Source organism: Camponotus vicinus, unplaced genomic scaffold, assembly GCF_025532165.1.
Source record: "Camponotus vicinus isolate PSW18456_S1 unplaced genomic scaffold, iyCamVici1.0 SCAF_4, whole genome shotgun sequence".
Taxonomy (NCBI): Eukaryota; Metazoa; Arthropoda; class Insecta; order Hymenoptera; family Formicidae; genus Camponotus; species Camponotus vicinus.
In genome coordinates this window covers 7,725,278-7,742,564 of record NW_028141976.1, presented here as the reverse complement: position 1 = coordinate 7,742,564, position 17,287 = coordinate 7,725,278, and the positions used below count along the sequence as shown (strand labels likewise).

Sequence of the window (17,287 nt, the reverse complement as noted above, 5' to 3'; positions counted from 1 at the left end):
TATTATATATTAATATACACAATTACATGATGCCAGTTTAAATATTTGAAAGGCAAAAAGAAATCGTGTAACTGTGTCAATATTTAATTAAGTTATCAACTTGACATTATATTAAGAGAGAGAGAGATAACTCTAGAAATACATCGATAGATTCGCGAATTGTTTTTCTCTCTCTTTCTCCTCTGGGCTTTCTCTCTCATAACATTTCCTCAACCTCCGGCTTAAAGGAATTAGCGCTCGTAAAGCGACGAAACATCCTCGTGTTACACCTGTCGTCGTGCAGTAAACTGGTTCCGACGGAGATACAGGCGCGTTTGCAACGGTCTCAATTAGCCCGGCTTCGCAGTTCGTTAGACCCTTTAAAACCGGTTTCCAGCGTTAAATGTTTTCAGTGACGGGAGCGCACACACGTCTCCGGAAGACGCACGCACGTAGGAAGGATGAAAAGCGAGCGGAATGAAGGAAGTGAACCAAGGTCGTTTCCAAGTGAACGAAATTGCGTAACGCGAGACATCGAGGGGCGGTAACTAGTTTAACCTGTGAAATTTAGTACGGTTTATCCCGGCGTGAAAACTTATATTCTCTTAGCCGTTATAATTAAGATCGTACTCTCCACGACCTCCGACAGAGCGGCAACGAGATGCACAACGGATACGATATTTATGACGATATTTATGCATTCAATGACAACGTTGCTCGTTTAATCCCATCACATACGTGACGTTTATTTTATCTCAATTAATTATATTCGAACACACACACTCGTAAAAAATAAAAAGCGACTCTAAAGCATGGAAGAAAATTTCTCTTTACTATGCGTTTGCGTGGAATATCATATATTAGAAATAGAAATGGCCCCTTTGCTGTATAAATTTTTGTATGACCATTAATTTCATGATATGCATTATATAACTTAAAAAAAAATAAATAAAAAGATATGTGCTTCTATGAAAAGCGGTGACTAATGGCCGCGCTATTGTACCGGCGTAAATAATGGCAAATTTCGCTACGAAAAAGAAGAGAGAAGGAGAGAGAGAGAGAGAGAGAGAGAGAGAGAGAGAGAGAGAGAGGGCGAGGGAGGAGAATCGGAGAATTGACACGCAAAATGACCCATTAAACGAGGTGGAAATAACGTCTGCAGAAAGTTCGTCCGTTAGCGGCGGTCGAAGTAATTAAACTGAAAACGTGTCAAATGGACGTTCGCCAACGTCAGCATTAACGAACGGCGTCTCTCTCTTGCCGCGGGCAATAAAACTTCATAAACTATTTCATAAACACAGATAGCGCGAATCGTGCGCGCGGATCGTATCGATATAATTTATTTTTCCCGCTTATTTCCCCGGGGATCTCTCGCCATCCCTCGTCCAGATATTGAGACTTATCCAAACGATAGTCACGCTTTCCTCGCTTTTCCGCACACGTTTCGCTCCCTTTTTTCGAACTGAAATATATTTATTTTTAAAAGAGATTGCTTACACACGATGAAAGCTCGAGTATGTGCGAGCGGACTGCATTTTATAGGTAAGTGATTTGTAGATCGTATGTATTTGTGGAAATACTTGAGTACAGAAAAGTTTATCGTTTTTCATCAAGACACCACAAGTGCACTTTATAAGCGCAAATAATAGACAGTTATTTGATATAGATTTCTTTATTTAGTATGATATACTAATTATATTATCATATTATTGGATACAAATTATTTAATAAATATTTCTGGATATTTTTTTCTCGACAAATTCCAAAATTGACTCAGAAAATATTCAAGTAGAAGCCTTTATATTCCCATCAGCAAACATTTTCCTTTAAATCAAAATTAAAACATTTTATATATATTTTCCAAGATATATGTATTTGTTCTTAATTGTAGAAAATTACAAACATTGTGAATTTATGTGTGACTTTGAAACAAAATTTATTAAAATATTTCAATAAGAATTTCTTCAAAGAAGGAAACAATGTATTATTTACGCGCGACTTTGAAACAAAACTTACTAAAAAGTTTTAATATAACAGAATATTGACGAGAGAGGGTGAAAATCTTGGGGAAAGGGAAATACGACAATTTTGGGACATTTGATTTAATGCGTTAAATCGAGACGAGGCTAAAATTTTTATGCGACTCACGCAGATTTAGCGTTCGCAATTAGCAAATGCAGACGCAGGTAGACGCGCAATTAAACCCGACGCTGATAAAAGCACGTAACGCGTAATTCGTGGAACCGTCGAAACACGAAAAATTCCACGCGAAAACGGCGTGCCTTCCTTCTCACTCCCCTTATCCAAGTCGACGATATTGCGCTCCCCCCAGCACGCAGAATTCTTAATTAAGCACGCTACGATTTGCGAGGGCCTTTGATTTCAACGATCGGCCCTCCCTCGGCAATAAAGCCGCGACTTAGCTCCAAGTTGAGAGAACACGCGGGGAATCCGTCTCTCTCTCTCTCCCTCTCTCCCTCTCTCTCTCTCTTTTTCTTCCTCTTTCCCAACGCGCGAGCATTTTCGCGCAAAAGTTAAATCCGCGCCGCGTGCTCGAGGGCCACCTCGAGCGTACATTATTTCATTAACCGTGCTTTCCTCATCGACCCCTACGCCGTCGACCTCATCGTTACCACCACCTTCGCAGAACGCCTTGTTCCCGGCACGGAGTGAACGGTGCCAGGGACATGGCCGACGTCGCGTCGGTGTGGTAATAGCATCGCAAGAATGAGACCGAGGGTGGCAAGGGAAGGGAGGGTTGGGGGTGGGCGACGCGAAGGATCGGGCCAGGACGGCCGCTCTTCGCGCGCGCTGCCCCATTCTAACCGGCTTTCATATTAATTAATTTGCTCGAGAGTTTTAACGACTTATTGCACTTCAATTAACTCATTTTAAATTGCATAATCCGCGGAGAGGTTGGTACCCGCGATAAACCGCGCGGCGCGCTCGCTCGCTTCTGTAAACCCTGTAAACCGAAGATGGTGAGATCCGTGAACGCGCGAGCGTGATGACGTGTAAATAAAATGTGGGAAGCATACTTGTAATTTTATACGCCGCTGATTTGGACGATTAATAACATTATGATGCTGGTTAATTAAATTTCGAGCTAGTCCAATTATCGTTAATTGGCTGGTAAAAACAGCCGTAAGACTTGCAGCGATTAATGTCTTGAAGCGCGACAACTCGTGCTTCTCAGATGGAACTTTATAGAACGAATCTCTCGACAACTTTCTTGATATTGTAGCTATTGGTGTCAATATTTAACCACAAGTTTCAAGCAAAATGTGCGGCGTGTTTCTCTCTTGATCATTACCTCAAGAAATGTACCGCGAAATACGAATCAATAATTTAACCCCTCAAGGGGGTAAGCCGAGAACGGGCAGACGGACGGACAGAGGGACGGTTATTCAACAGATCATGTGCGCACAATCCCCGGAAACGTTTCAAAAAGTTGGGAATCGAGACGGCTCGCGCATAGAAAGTCGGAACCAGCCGGGGGGGATGGTGGAGCGATCTGAAAGGAACGAACTCAAGTTTGTCGGCGGGAATGGCTCGGAAAACCCACCCCTTCCTCCCTCCCCCTCGTTTCGCGAACGAAGACCGATCCGGCCCGTAATTACAATCCGAACAAAGTTATGCCGGATCGGAGCGGCCGCGGGGATGTGTCAAGTATTTAATCAGCGCCGGGTCGAGTCTCCGTATGAGACAATGGACGGCGGCCAACTCCCTTTACGAGGCTTGTCCTTCTCAACCCCCGTCGCGACATAGCTCTCTCTCGCCCATAGTTGCGACCGCCCGCTTCTAGTACGGATCGAGAGGGGGGGGGGGCGAAGGGGGAGAGGGTGCAATTATGTCGACCTCATTTCGGAGCAGCTTTACTTATCTTCTCTTCATTGTACTCCGTACGTCTATATCATCCTCCTCCTCTAACCAAATGGGCCCTTGTACGGCCTTCGTGTCTACCCCTCTCTCCTTTCGAGCGCGTAGTCTTATCTTTTTCAAGCTTTCCGGTTTTGTAGAAATGTATACATCTTTCTCTTTATATTCTCTATATTCGAAATTAGTTTCCACTCTTCACAAAAAGGGAGGGAGAGGTTTACGTGAACTTTAAACTCTACACACACATTACGTAGATGGCAATCTGTTTGTTATCCGAAGAGTTACATAAGATACGCATGCACACGACCAATTCGAGTCTACTTGCGGACGGCGTTTTTACGATGGAATTCCTAAAACAAAAATAGCTCGGTGGTATTTCGTTTGTAATCTTCGGTATCTGATCGCGCGGAAGACATGCTCTACCCCTGCAATCCGGTACATCTACCCCTTGGTATTCGCCATCTCGATATACGGCGCAGTGACGTCTGTTCCTCGAATTACGCGCGATCCGTACAAATTCCCAAGGTGCACGCAACCTGCACGTCAGTGGCTTCCGCAAAGAAATCCGTATAAATAGTCGTAAATAATTATTTAGGCTTTTTCTCTCGGAATAAATGTCAATTTATCTTCGCAAGGTCTCATCGACTGCATGTTATCCAATATTTTATTAATAATAGAATAATTCTGGAAAAACGGAGCGATTACATTTATCTTGGAGAAAATCATAAAAGTTAGACACGAATTGTATTTTCTCGAATCGTAAATCACTCCATAATATCTGCATAAAACAAAATATGTCGTTATAGTTTATCACTCTATCTCTGTCTCTATTAAAATTTCTGTAATTCTTTTATTTCTAAGGCAAAGAAATGACTTTTCAAAATTTTATAATTTTTTATCAAATATAATTGATCGGATTATTTGAAGTAAAGAATATTTATTAAATTTATTTCCGAGATTAAAACATGAAATACATAATACTTATAAATATCTTTTAGCTCTTTCCTTGCTATTATATTTTTAATATTTCGTTTGAAAATTTTAACTATATTATATAGTATTATATACATATGCAAATATAATACTAATATACATATAATATACAAGCTCAGCAATATTGATAAATATTAATTGTCATATTTGATTCTGTGTCATCTCAATTATTAATTAATTTATCCTGAAGATTCCTTTCTTCTATATTTTTTAACTTTTTACATTTATGTATATTTAACCGATTAATTAATCAGTATTGTAAGAGAGCATCATAAATGTAAATAATATTCTAAGGAAACTTGTGAGTTTATTGGGCAACTTGAAAAGTAAAAAAGTCACATGATTGGCATCTGGGGTTAATCCCGAGCAGATTACTTGTAATCTGTATCACGTATTTTATAAAGCTATATAATATTTGATACAATGCCCGATGCACAATGAGGCACTTTACACAAATCCAGTGGAAATGAGCGCATTAATAATATTACAAAATATATTAATGCTCGTGCTTGTGTGCGCGCGAAACGTTTTACAACTAAACGTATTTCTGATGAGAATGTAACGTGCATGGAATATATGGAGCGTAACGGCGCATTGGTCTCCCCCGTGTATTGCTCGCGTGCGGTTATATAAATGTGGACCAACGCACTCTAAATTAAGGTTTAGAGTTGGTACAAATCAGTATCGAAGTTATGGGCGTACACGCATAGACGCACACACGCGCATAGATACGTGCCGAGCCGGTAAATCTAAATCCCTTGCGATTGTCTGTCAATTATTTATGATTGGCGGCAATTTGTCCAATCGAGAATAAGCCCTTTCCTATTCGATGGGGGTTTACCGGCTGCCATTCAATGTTTCGGACTGTATTATCCGTTTCTCTCTTCCCTGTATTCCTCTCGTTTACGGTGCGTACAGACGTGTACTTGTCGAAAAGTTCCAAGGAAAATAATTAAAATCGCATTTCTCAGAATATATACGAACGTATATACATGTTTGTAGATTGCGCCGAATGGAAATGTTATCAGAAACAGCTACAGTGTGAGGCACATATAGTTTCGATAACAAATGTTACGTTATATTGAAAATTCAATCGGGGTCACGAAATTTCCATTTAAATTGCATTTTTGCGCGACATATAAATGTGCGCTGTAGACCCAATTAATTAATTCCGACAATCAGTCCGCGATTCTCTCCACGAAGAAACGGATGTCACAGGCGGTATAATTTCAATAGACGTTGCGCTACAAAAGGGGATGCAGGTTGACAACGGGGTTGCAAAGATGATATTGCTGCCATTTCCAGCCAAGCAATTCAAAAAGTTAGAGCAAAACTCTCTTCAGAAAAAGAGAAAATAGACTCTTTCCAACTTCATTCCAACGTGCGATAAGCAACCGCGCAAGAAAAAAGCTAGTCGCGTGACACGCGTACAGTAGCTTTTATCCGAGAGCTCCCCTTATACTTTAACGTAACGCGAAGCTCTTCTATGTATCTTATTTTTTTATTTATTTTTCAGTAAGCTAGCAATTAATCGGACAGCGTAACCGAGTCAATAAACATTTCCGATATCCCGCCGATGAAATCGTATAAGTTTATATACTGTAAAACTGAATGAAATAATCTCGTATATCGAATTTTCAACGAAAGCGCTGCAGCTCGGCATTAATTAAGCGAAACGAGAGAATTAATGACGACTAACTTTCGACGCGTTGAATTAAGCGCGACCTCCCCTTTCGCCTCTCCCGCCACCGGGTTACACTCGCGTCTGACGCGTAATCATCGTGACGATCGAACCCTTTTTTTGATTCCGTCGAAATTTATTTGCGTGATGTTTGCCTAACAAGCCGTCGCGTGACGCATAGCTTTTATAGGCCTCAATCGGAGGACCGGAGCCGAGTTTTTATTCCCGCGTTTTATTTATGCGCGTCTCTATCTTTTTCTCTCTACCTCTTTCTCTCTCTTTTTCTCTCTGGCTACTTAGTTAACTAAGTTTGCCCAAAAAACTAACGTCGCGTGCGACTGCGGCGAATTTTCTGTCTCTACGTGACGCGGGAAAAAGTTTGCACGCCGCAAGTAAATTAATTGTCCGCGCTGCAAAAGATCTAATTAATTTTGCTGCAAATTATATTTTTGCTTCTTCTCACTCATGTCAAAGTACAGTAACGCGATTAACTACGTTAATCTAAAAAACGGAATTTTGCAAAATATAAATTCCATTAGCGACATAAATTCTCGAAATTAATCAATTTAAAATTTATGTAAGATAAACAGTCGTAAATATTAAACTAAATTTTTTTAAATGCTGAAAATACATGTACATTTTTCGTAAGCGAGATTTGCGAGGGAAATAAGATGTAATTAATTTTGTTCGAAATTACATGTTTGCTTTTTCTCATCCACATCAAAGTAGAGTAATTATGTTAATCTAGAAAACAAAATCTTTCAAAAAAAAATATATATAAATTCCATTAATAACATAAATTCTCGCTTAATAATGGCTACTAGATTTTTGTCTTATTAAATTAATCGATCAAATTAAAAGTTAATCGTTTAAAGCTTATTCAAAATAATCATAAATATCAAATTTAATTAAATCTTTTTTTCGAGATGCTGAAAATATACGCACATATTTCGCTACATTTCTCGTAAGCGAAAATTGCGAGGGAAATGCAAACTTTGGCGATTGATCGACGCGTACATAAATCAACCGAGTTCGCGGTTGAATAGTCAACATCTGAATTCATGATTCGGCGAAGTTAACGCATATTCGCGCAAACGCGCAGTTTGAATTTGTAACCATCGAATTATATCGTCGTGCATATTAATCGAAAGCGACGTCCGCTCCGGAGAGACCGCAACGATCTCTACTACTTTTTTTTTTCTATTCGGTCTTGCCACACTTTGCTACGTCCTTCCGTCTGCCATACTTCTGCTTTGTCAACCGTCTTCTCTATCCTTTTCCCTTTCTTTCGGGCCACCCACGACTTCGGCCGGCCCTTCCACTCACGTCAGCTTAACGTCACTCATGTTCATATGGCAGGTCCTTTTTGTCGCGCTTTACTCTTTCCGCTTCTCCTCTCCGTCTCTCCTCATTTTTCTCACTACTATTCTCCATCCTACTCCGCGTGTACTATTTTAAAATGCGGACTTCAAACTAACGGTATCCACGAGAGCCGGATATTCGCTAAACGTTTGCTGCATATTTAATCCTAATTATCATCATCCAAGTTTTCAGCTGTATTAATAGGAACTATAAATTAGATGAGATAAATCACGCTATCATTTTGCAAAAATATAATTTTATGTTATATTTTTATACACATGTGTGTATGTAAAATGATTATTCGCATTATCCTATGGATATATGAAAGAAATGAAAGATACATGTTGTAACATAAAGATTACATAAAAAAACTAAACTGTAAAAAAAACTCTGATAAGAATCATTCTGGGAGACTATTGTGCAGTACATGACAGGTACATGAATTATAAGCGTTGAAAATTTCCTCTCTTTTTTTTTTTATAAAAAAAGGACGCAAACAGGCGAGGAGATATTTATAATCCGATATCAAGAATAGATTGTCTGACACAATGCCAGCAACACTTGTTGCTCATTTGGAGATGATCATAAACAATAAACGCGGCCATTACTATTTTATCGAAACATCTTTCGCTTCCCCGATTAAATTTGCATTACAACGTAAAGCGTTTCTTATGATGTAACATAGTAATGTTGAAACTAAAGACTCACCAGTCTCACGTGTCTGACGCGACAATTCCCACTTCGGAGGCTTAACAGGGTCTGTCTTCCAGCGTTTTTTTCGCGTCCGTGCTCTTTCGGCCTCTATAACTCTCTCGTCACGTCACGTTCCAACTGCCTTCCCACTGTCCCCGGAGTCTACTTTACACAGATTGCACTGCACGTCACAGTCGTCCTTCCCCTACCGTCATTCCCTCTTTTCGCGTACGAACTCTTTAACAATCGGAAAATCTATCGAAGGGTCCGCAGCGACGTCGATCTGACATTAACGCCTCTTTCCGCGTCGCACAATCAGTGTCCGTTAATCAGAGATCGAGGGACAGAATCGACCGGAGAATCTCTCTGGATGAGCCTCGGAACGACTATGGTTTCCTCGTTCTAATCTGATGACCGAACACGCCGCTGTCACGTGTTAAGAGGAGGAAATTGTCTATCATGAGAGGCTTTCGATTTCAAAGCGCAAACGTGGAAAAAATCTCAGGAACGTCGCGAGATTGAGCGGAATCTCAAGCGAGGTCTCGAGAACGACGTCGGGGACCGTTATCGGCCACGACAGTTGAGAATTTTCACGGAAACGATTCACGGCGTGTCCTGGCGAGCGTCCTGAAACGGGATTCTACGAGCATTCCACAACGGATGCGTGTGTCCTCGCTGTCTCGTCCAGTCACGTGGCGGCGAACGCCACGTTCATTGATCGCGAACCGACCTTGATGGCGAGTCGGCGACGTGCGAGCTGTCGACGACGAGGTCAATACATGCACTCGGGTCGCGCGTCAATCTCGAGGATATTCTCCCCGCGTCACCGTGGCATTCGCGCCGCAGGATCGACGCGAAAGAGAAGAACGGCCTACGAGAACAGGTGGTTCGGTTCGCGTGCGAATCGTGGGGCCTTCGCATTCGCGTCGGGGCCACCTAGACCACCCCCGCGTTTGCCCTTTCTTTTCTCCTTCTCTCGCTTTCTCTTTGCTATCGCTCGTGTTTATGCTCAGGACGTGTGCGTTCTCCAGAGCCCACGAGGAAGAGGAATATACGTCCGTTCGCGAACTGTTCGCCAAACGTACTGAGGAACCCGGCAGACGGTTCGCCGGTGACGTTGTGCCTCCGCGGGTTCGATTCCCGGATGGGCATGCGCCACGTTCTGCGCTTTCGGAGGGAGGTTGCCGTCGCCACCGCCGCCGCTGCTGCTGCTGCTGCTACTGCTACTGCTCGCGAAGGTGCATCCACCACCGAGAGAGGTGATTGCCACCGGTGGGGTTGCTGAGGACCACTTTCCTTCTCGTTCTTTGCCTCTCTTCCTCGCTGTGTTGCACTTTGCTTTTCATCAACGTCTTCGTCGATTCAACCATCATCGTATTAAATATTTATGTATGAATACGCGCCGAATCTAATTGCAATTAAAAACGACCTTTTCAGAGAACTGCACGATGTGTCACGATAATTATATTTTAAACGTTATTCAATTTAATTATTTGAGATTTTATCAATCGGAGCGTCAGAGTGATAAATCGATTGTTTGTCAAATTGTCATGTTATTCTGCTCTTTCACGATTGCATGTAAATCTCTGTATTTATAATTAATTATTTATTGCATCGATATAGTTTCATACGAAATGCACACTTTTTTGTTTTGATTAATTTAAAATTATTTATCAATTCAAAATTTTGACAAGATAAATATTTTGTATGTTTTGATATGTTTATGACAGCCAAGATACGCGTTTAACGTTAATATTACATGCATCATTAATAATAAAGTAAACAATTTAAGATTTCATGCAATACGTCTCTTTTTGACGTTATGTTATTATAAATTTGACAATCTATTCGGTCGTTTTCATGAAATGTCTATTTGTTGCGAGGTAACAGTTCGTGAAGCGAAATGGAAGGTAATTACGACAGGCGCACTTGTTGCTCTTGCTGTTGTTGCCTTCCTGCTATTGCTGAACATACCGTACATTTGAGTATCATACGCCTTCATCATCTTGAGGAGATATTCCATAACTTTATTTGTATTTCTCTATTTATGTATATTTAATGTATTTAATTAATATGCAACAGAGGAAGGGAGAAAGACATATCGAAATAATGTCTATTAATTGTATTTTTTTTAAATAGTTAATCTCTATCTGAATGAAATTCGACAGGAATAAAATTCTTGTCTTATTTGAGAGACGAAGTTTCCAATAATTAAATTTTCTATAAATTTCTCGATTAACCGCATTATTGTAATGCTGGTAAACCGTACATCCCTGATGTGTGTCCGACAGAAATGTAGCGTGTTATTTATTTACATATCGTGTTTATATCTAAATATATCGTCTCGAGAGTAGAATACACAACACGTGTAGAGCACAGAATTGCATTACATTCCTGCGCTTGTTCGCCCCGCGTAATTAACGTTACACATACTGTAATGCATGTTTCATTATGCGGGCGTTGTATCGCTGTGCCATAATTAGTAAGCTTAAATGTAGATATTATTCACGACACGTGATAGTCGTATGCGCGATAGAATGGGATTCAAAGAGTAAAGCGCCGCGCATAATTGATAGTCTGTGCGAGAAAAGTCGCGTCCGCAAATTCTCCTTATACCTTTTATTCGCGCATCGAGCTCTTTTCGATTCCGTTTACCGTCTCAGCCCCCTATGTCTTTTTCCGTTCTTATTTATACGCTTTTATTCCGCAATCAATGAGAGTTGCCTAATCAAAATCAAAGTACCTCACAAGTAAAATAAAACTCTTATCGACAGCTATTTCAAGCAAAGCGAGGATTGAAATGCATCTAAAGTCGAGAATGAAAAACGATTATTTTCTCATGTCAAATAGAAAATTTTCTTAAAAATAATAATAAATAATTATTTTCGAAGAATTATAATTGTATTAGTAAGATTGATGTGTTTTCGCTTAATTATTTCTACGCAATTGATGTTTTCGCTTAATTATTTCTACACAAGAAATAAATAATATCTTTTTTCTTTATGATATGTAACTGAATAGACAATTACCATTTTTTCTAACAGACACATGTGCGTATATTTCTTTATTTCTGTGTTTTATTTTTTAAAATATACCCATGTGATTATTCTGACATTAAAATACGTCATGGTTATGTTTCTTCAAGCCCGTTTTCAACAGATGATTCCACTATTTTATTATGTTTATATTACGTTTATTACGTTTATATTATCCAAATTTAGATCGTAAAAGAACGTTGATTACACTTTATAAAATTCAATAACTCTTGTAAACACACGTGAATTTTAATGTCGCATAACGAACGAACGCTCATCAAATTTCCGTAACAACCTTACGACAAACAATGCGGGGTCTCAGCTGGCTTATAACTTTCTAACGTCTCTTAGTGAAATCTCGATTGCTAAACGTAATTCGTAAAGTAACGTCAGCTTCCAACAACGGTATTCGCGCGGTCCTCACTTACGCTCCGTACGTGAAGGCACATGTCGACGTTTTCATTGGTCGATCGAGCATGAATTTAGACGGTGCCCCGGATAACCCCGTAGATTGAGACAATACGCGGCAGAACCGTGTCGCGTTGCGGTCGTCGTTGCGGAAGGATATGCAGGTTCGCGCCACGGCCGAGAGAACGAGAAACCTAGTTAACTCGGCAGGTTGATTACGCGGCGGCAGGTGTCACGCGCGCCAAACTTTACCAAGTTTCGTCCAACCCGCGCGAAATATCTTATGAATTACGAGTAACAGAATGTTCTGCTCTTAATGCCGATACTGCATTTAATTGCGCTCGCGAAATCAATTTTCGATTATTTTCGCGCGCAATAAATTCGAGAATAATACGTGTTTTGAAAATAATTAAAGAATTCGAGAAATGTTTCAATATCAAAATCAACAAGATAACTGATTGTTTTAATATACTTTATCCTGGTGCGAAATAAATTAGCATCCTCAAAAGGCTACTGATTGAAATAAAAACTCTATATAATTCACTATTGTCTGTGATGCAATATTATATCAAGTTTGCAATATTTTATCAAAAGATTAAAATAAAAAAACGATTTAACACTTACCAGTTTGATGCGAAGTGACGGAATTGTAGTTGTATAAATTTTAATCTGTAAAATACAAAAATATCCAAATTATATGAGACATGTATTTTTTTTTATATAAAATAATAATTATTACATACAAATTCAATTTATATTTGTTTCTTTAAAGAAATATTTACTAAGAAAAATACAGAATTTTCGAAAAAGTAGTTTTATATATAAGCTTGTATATAAGAGAAATTATATATATATATAAAAATAATCTAAAAAATTATGAATTTTAAAGAAATAAAGGATTTTACAATGTTATATTTAAAAGATCTAATTCTAGCTTAATTTCAATTTTAATTTAATTTAAATTATTAATTACAGATATTGTATTAAATATTTTAAGCATTTTAAAATAAAATTTAGAATGTTTTATTTTTTATAGATTTATTATATAAAATTTATTACATTTATTAATATAAAATTTACTATATTATGTATGCACTGAGAGAAAAAAGTTGTTAACTTGATTAAATCATTCAACTAAATTATTATTTTCTTAATTGAAATATATTTAAGTATTTAAATTAAATAATACACATTAAATTTAATATCTATCATCTATTTAATTTAAATATTTAAAATATAAAAGTTTGCGTAACTAGAAGGATTTATAGGATATAAATCATTAGACAATTAAAAAAGGCTAAGGACCATAGACGCAGAAAATAGTGCGTGATAGTCATACAAGTAAAATATAACGTATTATAAGAAAGAACTCATGTAGATCATAAAACTTTTACATATAATATAGACGTAAAATTATATAATTGAAAATCTGTCAACAGATGTTTCAACCTTCTTTCAAGTCCTTATTTAATTGTCTAATGATTTAAATATTTAAATACTTCAATTAAGAAAATAATAATTTAGTTAAACGGGGTTTAGTCAAGTTAATAACTTTTTTCTCAATGTAACTGTTGTGAGGATACTAGATACAAATTTTCATTTTTCAAGCAGCAAATTATAAGTTAATAAAATTACCCCATATACGTTTCTCCATTCTTTCCGAACCTATTCCTCCTCTCTTGTTTGGCTTCTATTTTTTCATGGCATTCACATAACACTCGCAAAAACACTCTGTTGATTACACTCTCGCGCGCACTAATTAGAATAGAATATCACGTCGTATTTTAATACTTTCAACATTAATTGCGCACTTTATTTTACAAGAAACAAACTTATGACAGTTGATAAATATATCGATAAAAAATAATAATAGAAAACGACAATCGCACAGCAATTTTATATTAATATTGTATACAATATGATGTTAATTAATGATTAAATGAGAAGTAATAATCGTAAGTAATGATCGCGTTTCGTATCTCATCGCGATCGTAATTTTAGAAATAACAATACGCACGGAGCGCGCGACGACTACTACTGTTCGTTCAAGTTTCGCCGCATGAATGACCTCGTAACAACACCTTCGTATGTAAACATTATGCTGCCGAATTATGTGACGTAGTGTTTATGTGTGTGTGTGTGTGTGTGTGTGTGTGTGTGTGTGTGTGTGTGTGTGTGTGTGTGTGTGTGTGTATAGTAGTCTTATTTTTACATTTTATTCTCCATAATGTAGATCGTTATATTTTATACTTTGTATTATTTTATTTATAATGTATAATTATTATATAATTATATTATATATATATATATATATATATATATATAATAAATATTATATAATATTTTATATAATATATTATAAATTATTATCGATTCCTACGATCGTCACTCGTTTTAAAATAATAAAGAGAAGTGATACGTTTTTAATACTTAATTTGAAATTTTTCAAAGATATTTCATATGTATTAAATCATATTATTATAATATTATATATTATTATATTTATATAATTAATTCATATTATTTATATAATTTAAAATTTTTAAAAAATATATTGTAAATAAAATATATTACAGTAGTAATATAGAAATATATTACATTAGTTTATACTACGTTAAATATATTTCGTGATGAAACAAAATGAATAAATTGTATGATGTTTTGGCGCTCGCCTTTCCCGTATATAGTATAATAAAATAGAATAAAATAGAAGTTATAATATAAAATATTTGTAAAACAAACATACAAATATCCATATTTTTACATTTATAAATACTTTACACATAAATATTTGTAAAACACACACACAAATATTAATATCTTTATATATAAATACTTCTTTTTAAAAATAAAATTTTTGTATAAAATATTTATAATTATAACTTTTATAATATTTCAATATATATTACTTCGTATATATATATTGATTGAATATATTTATATTTTATAAACAGTGTGGGCGCTACAACTTTGCGTATCGTATTAGTAAATTATTTTTTAATTTAAAAAATCCTCGAAATTCGACTTATCTTATCTGCAAAAAGGAATTAAGCATTATAACTCAGTTAATTCAAAATCAATTTTGTAACTCAGTTTATCGTGAGTCAAATATCATCAAAACAGATTTTAGTTCCTTTCACGACCAACGAGTTGTTAAGTATATTTGAAAACGAAACTGCAATATATGTGAGGCCATTTTGAATGATTATTAAGTCCCGACCGTTGCTTTCAATTAGGTTTCTTTTAATCGGCGTTGTTGCGCGGTAAAAATTGATTAAAACTGGAAGAGGCGGGGATTAATAGCTCAGTCATTGAACACAGAAATAATCTCGCTTGCGGTTTTCCGGGTTATTAGGTCAACTCATTATCTCTCTTTCTTTTCTTCTTTCTTTCTCCTTCCTTCTCTCTCTCTTTCAGATCAAGAACTGAGTTGTAATAAAATGCCTCAGTTCCGCAAAATCGACCCCCGAGGGGAATTAATCTATTCCGGCGCGATCATTCAATCTTCTCGGATTGCAGTTTTTTACATTCTCGGTCCTCTCTTTTTCTCTCTCTTTTTCTCTCTCTGTCTATCAGTCAGTCTGTCTGTCTATCTGTCTATCTGTCTTTCTCTCTCTCTCCCTCTGTACACGGCACGAATATATTCGGGGTAAAACGAATCTGGTGAGCTCGACATTTGATTTCATCGAATGACCTACACCGCGAATGGCTTTTCATGAAATCTACATTCCCACATAGCGATCAATTGATTCAAAAATAGGGTAGGTCAATTCGTCGCGGCTTCCGAATCGAAACGCGCAACGATCAGCGGTCGATTGTAATCGCGATGAATTGCTGGGGAGTTACATACAGATGTTACATACGCAGTTACATTGGTGACGAGCGAAACTAATATCTCGAAGCAGATTTTTTGGAAATGGACATTCTATAGAGCAGTTCATTACTGAAAGAATCAAAGGTAGCAACTTCAACGTGAATACACGAGAGACCTTAAAATATAATCGATAATGTCCGAAAAAGAAAAAGCAAAATAATTTACGGCACGCAATAACGTATATGCGTCAATGGAATAATAATGTCGAGAATTGGCGTGTAATTTACAATATTGAATCAATTGCTATTTATGAGATTTTTACATTGCAAAATATTTCTAAAAATACATAGCTGAGAAAAATATTCACAATTCCGTGAATATTTTTGTTCCAGAGATATAACAGAATTTAATGCGGAATATCTTTCTACAAAAAGAGTTATTAAAAAGCTAATGTTTCAAATGTATGGTTTTATATAATACATACGATTACCATGTTTAAATTACGAAACTCATACGCGATAAAAAAATGCAAGATTATGCGATGCAATATAAAGAAATAATGCGAGACAAAGTTAAAAAACAGTTGTAAAAAAGAAAATAATTAGAAACGAAGAAGGAAATTCCAAAATTCCGCGTCCGTACTTCCCCAGTCATCTTTATTCTCACGTCTCGGTATTAATTTCGCGATTATTAATTGCGACGACATTATTAATTCGCGCCTCGACAGGTCGTCGGGGAGAGGATGGGGGAGACAACACGACAACGTCGGCGGGGGGTCGCTTTAAAATGCGCGAGGAATGCGCGCGAGGACGCAAAGGAGGAAGCGACTACGTCGAGACTGCGACGAAGGTCACGGAAGCGGCGATAATGAAAGGAGTTAATCACTCCAAGCAGACAGTACTGGTGACAATGTGCCGCGCTCGGGGTAGGGGACTTTGTATTTAGGGACATGAACTATTCGCAGCTGCCTGTGCAAATGCACTCTCTCCCGAAATTCGCGAGCTCGCGCGAGGAATGTCTCCGACTGTAAAAATGCAACGTATCTTCGGGTTGCTTTATCGGAGAATATATTCTCCACTGTTTTCATCTTCGCTCTGTTACTTTTCGGCAAGTAATAACCCCGCTCGTATACTTTTCGTGAAACCCGCGCGTTATATTTCACACGTTTAAGAATATTTACAGACTAGACTTGGTAGTATAGGAGGCGGAATGATTTGTCATTGGAAATGTAGAGAGCACATAATGGTATTAAACGCGGCTATGCGTCAAGCGCGTAGAGAGTAAGAGAGAAAAGAGACGGGAGAAAAAAGAAAGAGAATGGGAGAAAGATTTTTTTTCCTTCCTCTCCATATAATTCGTCGCAAACGTTAGGACAGATCGCGAGAGAGGAAGGAAGTATCGCCAGCTGTAGCGTCCCTCGAGGACCTTCGTAACGTTGAACCA

General features: G+C 37.5%; 1 protein-coding gene across 8 annotated transcripts in view; it reads right to left on the bottom strand.

The window, feature by feature from the left end:
- The window catches only part of Ten-m (teneurin transmembrane protein Ten-m), a 683,381-nt gene extending 673,727 nt beyond the window's left edge, over positions 1 to 9,654 (bottom strand). For 6 of the 8 annotated variants that reach the window (XM_083097966.1, XM_083097971.1, XM_083097970.1 and 3 more), the window contains exon 1: positions 8,603 to 9,654. The gene's annotated coding sequence lies outside the window, so the exon portion shown is untranslated. The remainder of the gene's footprint in view (positions 1 to 8,602) is intronic. The other 2 variants (XM_083097980.1, XM_083097981.1) reach the window with 2 other exon arrangements.
- Between the last annotated feature and the right edge of the window lie 7,633 nt (positions 9,655 to 17,287).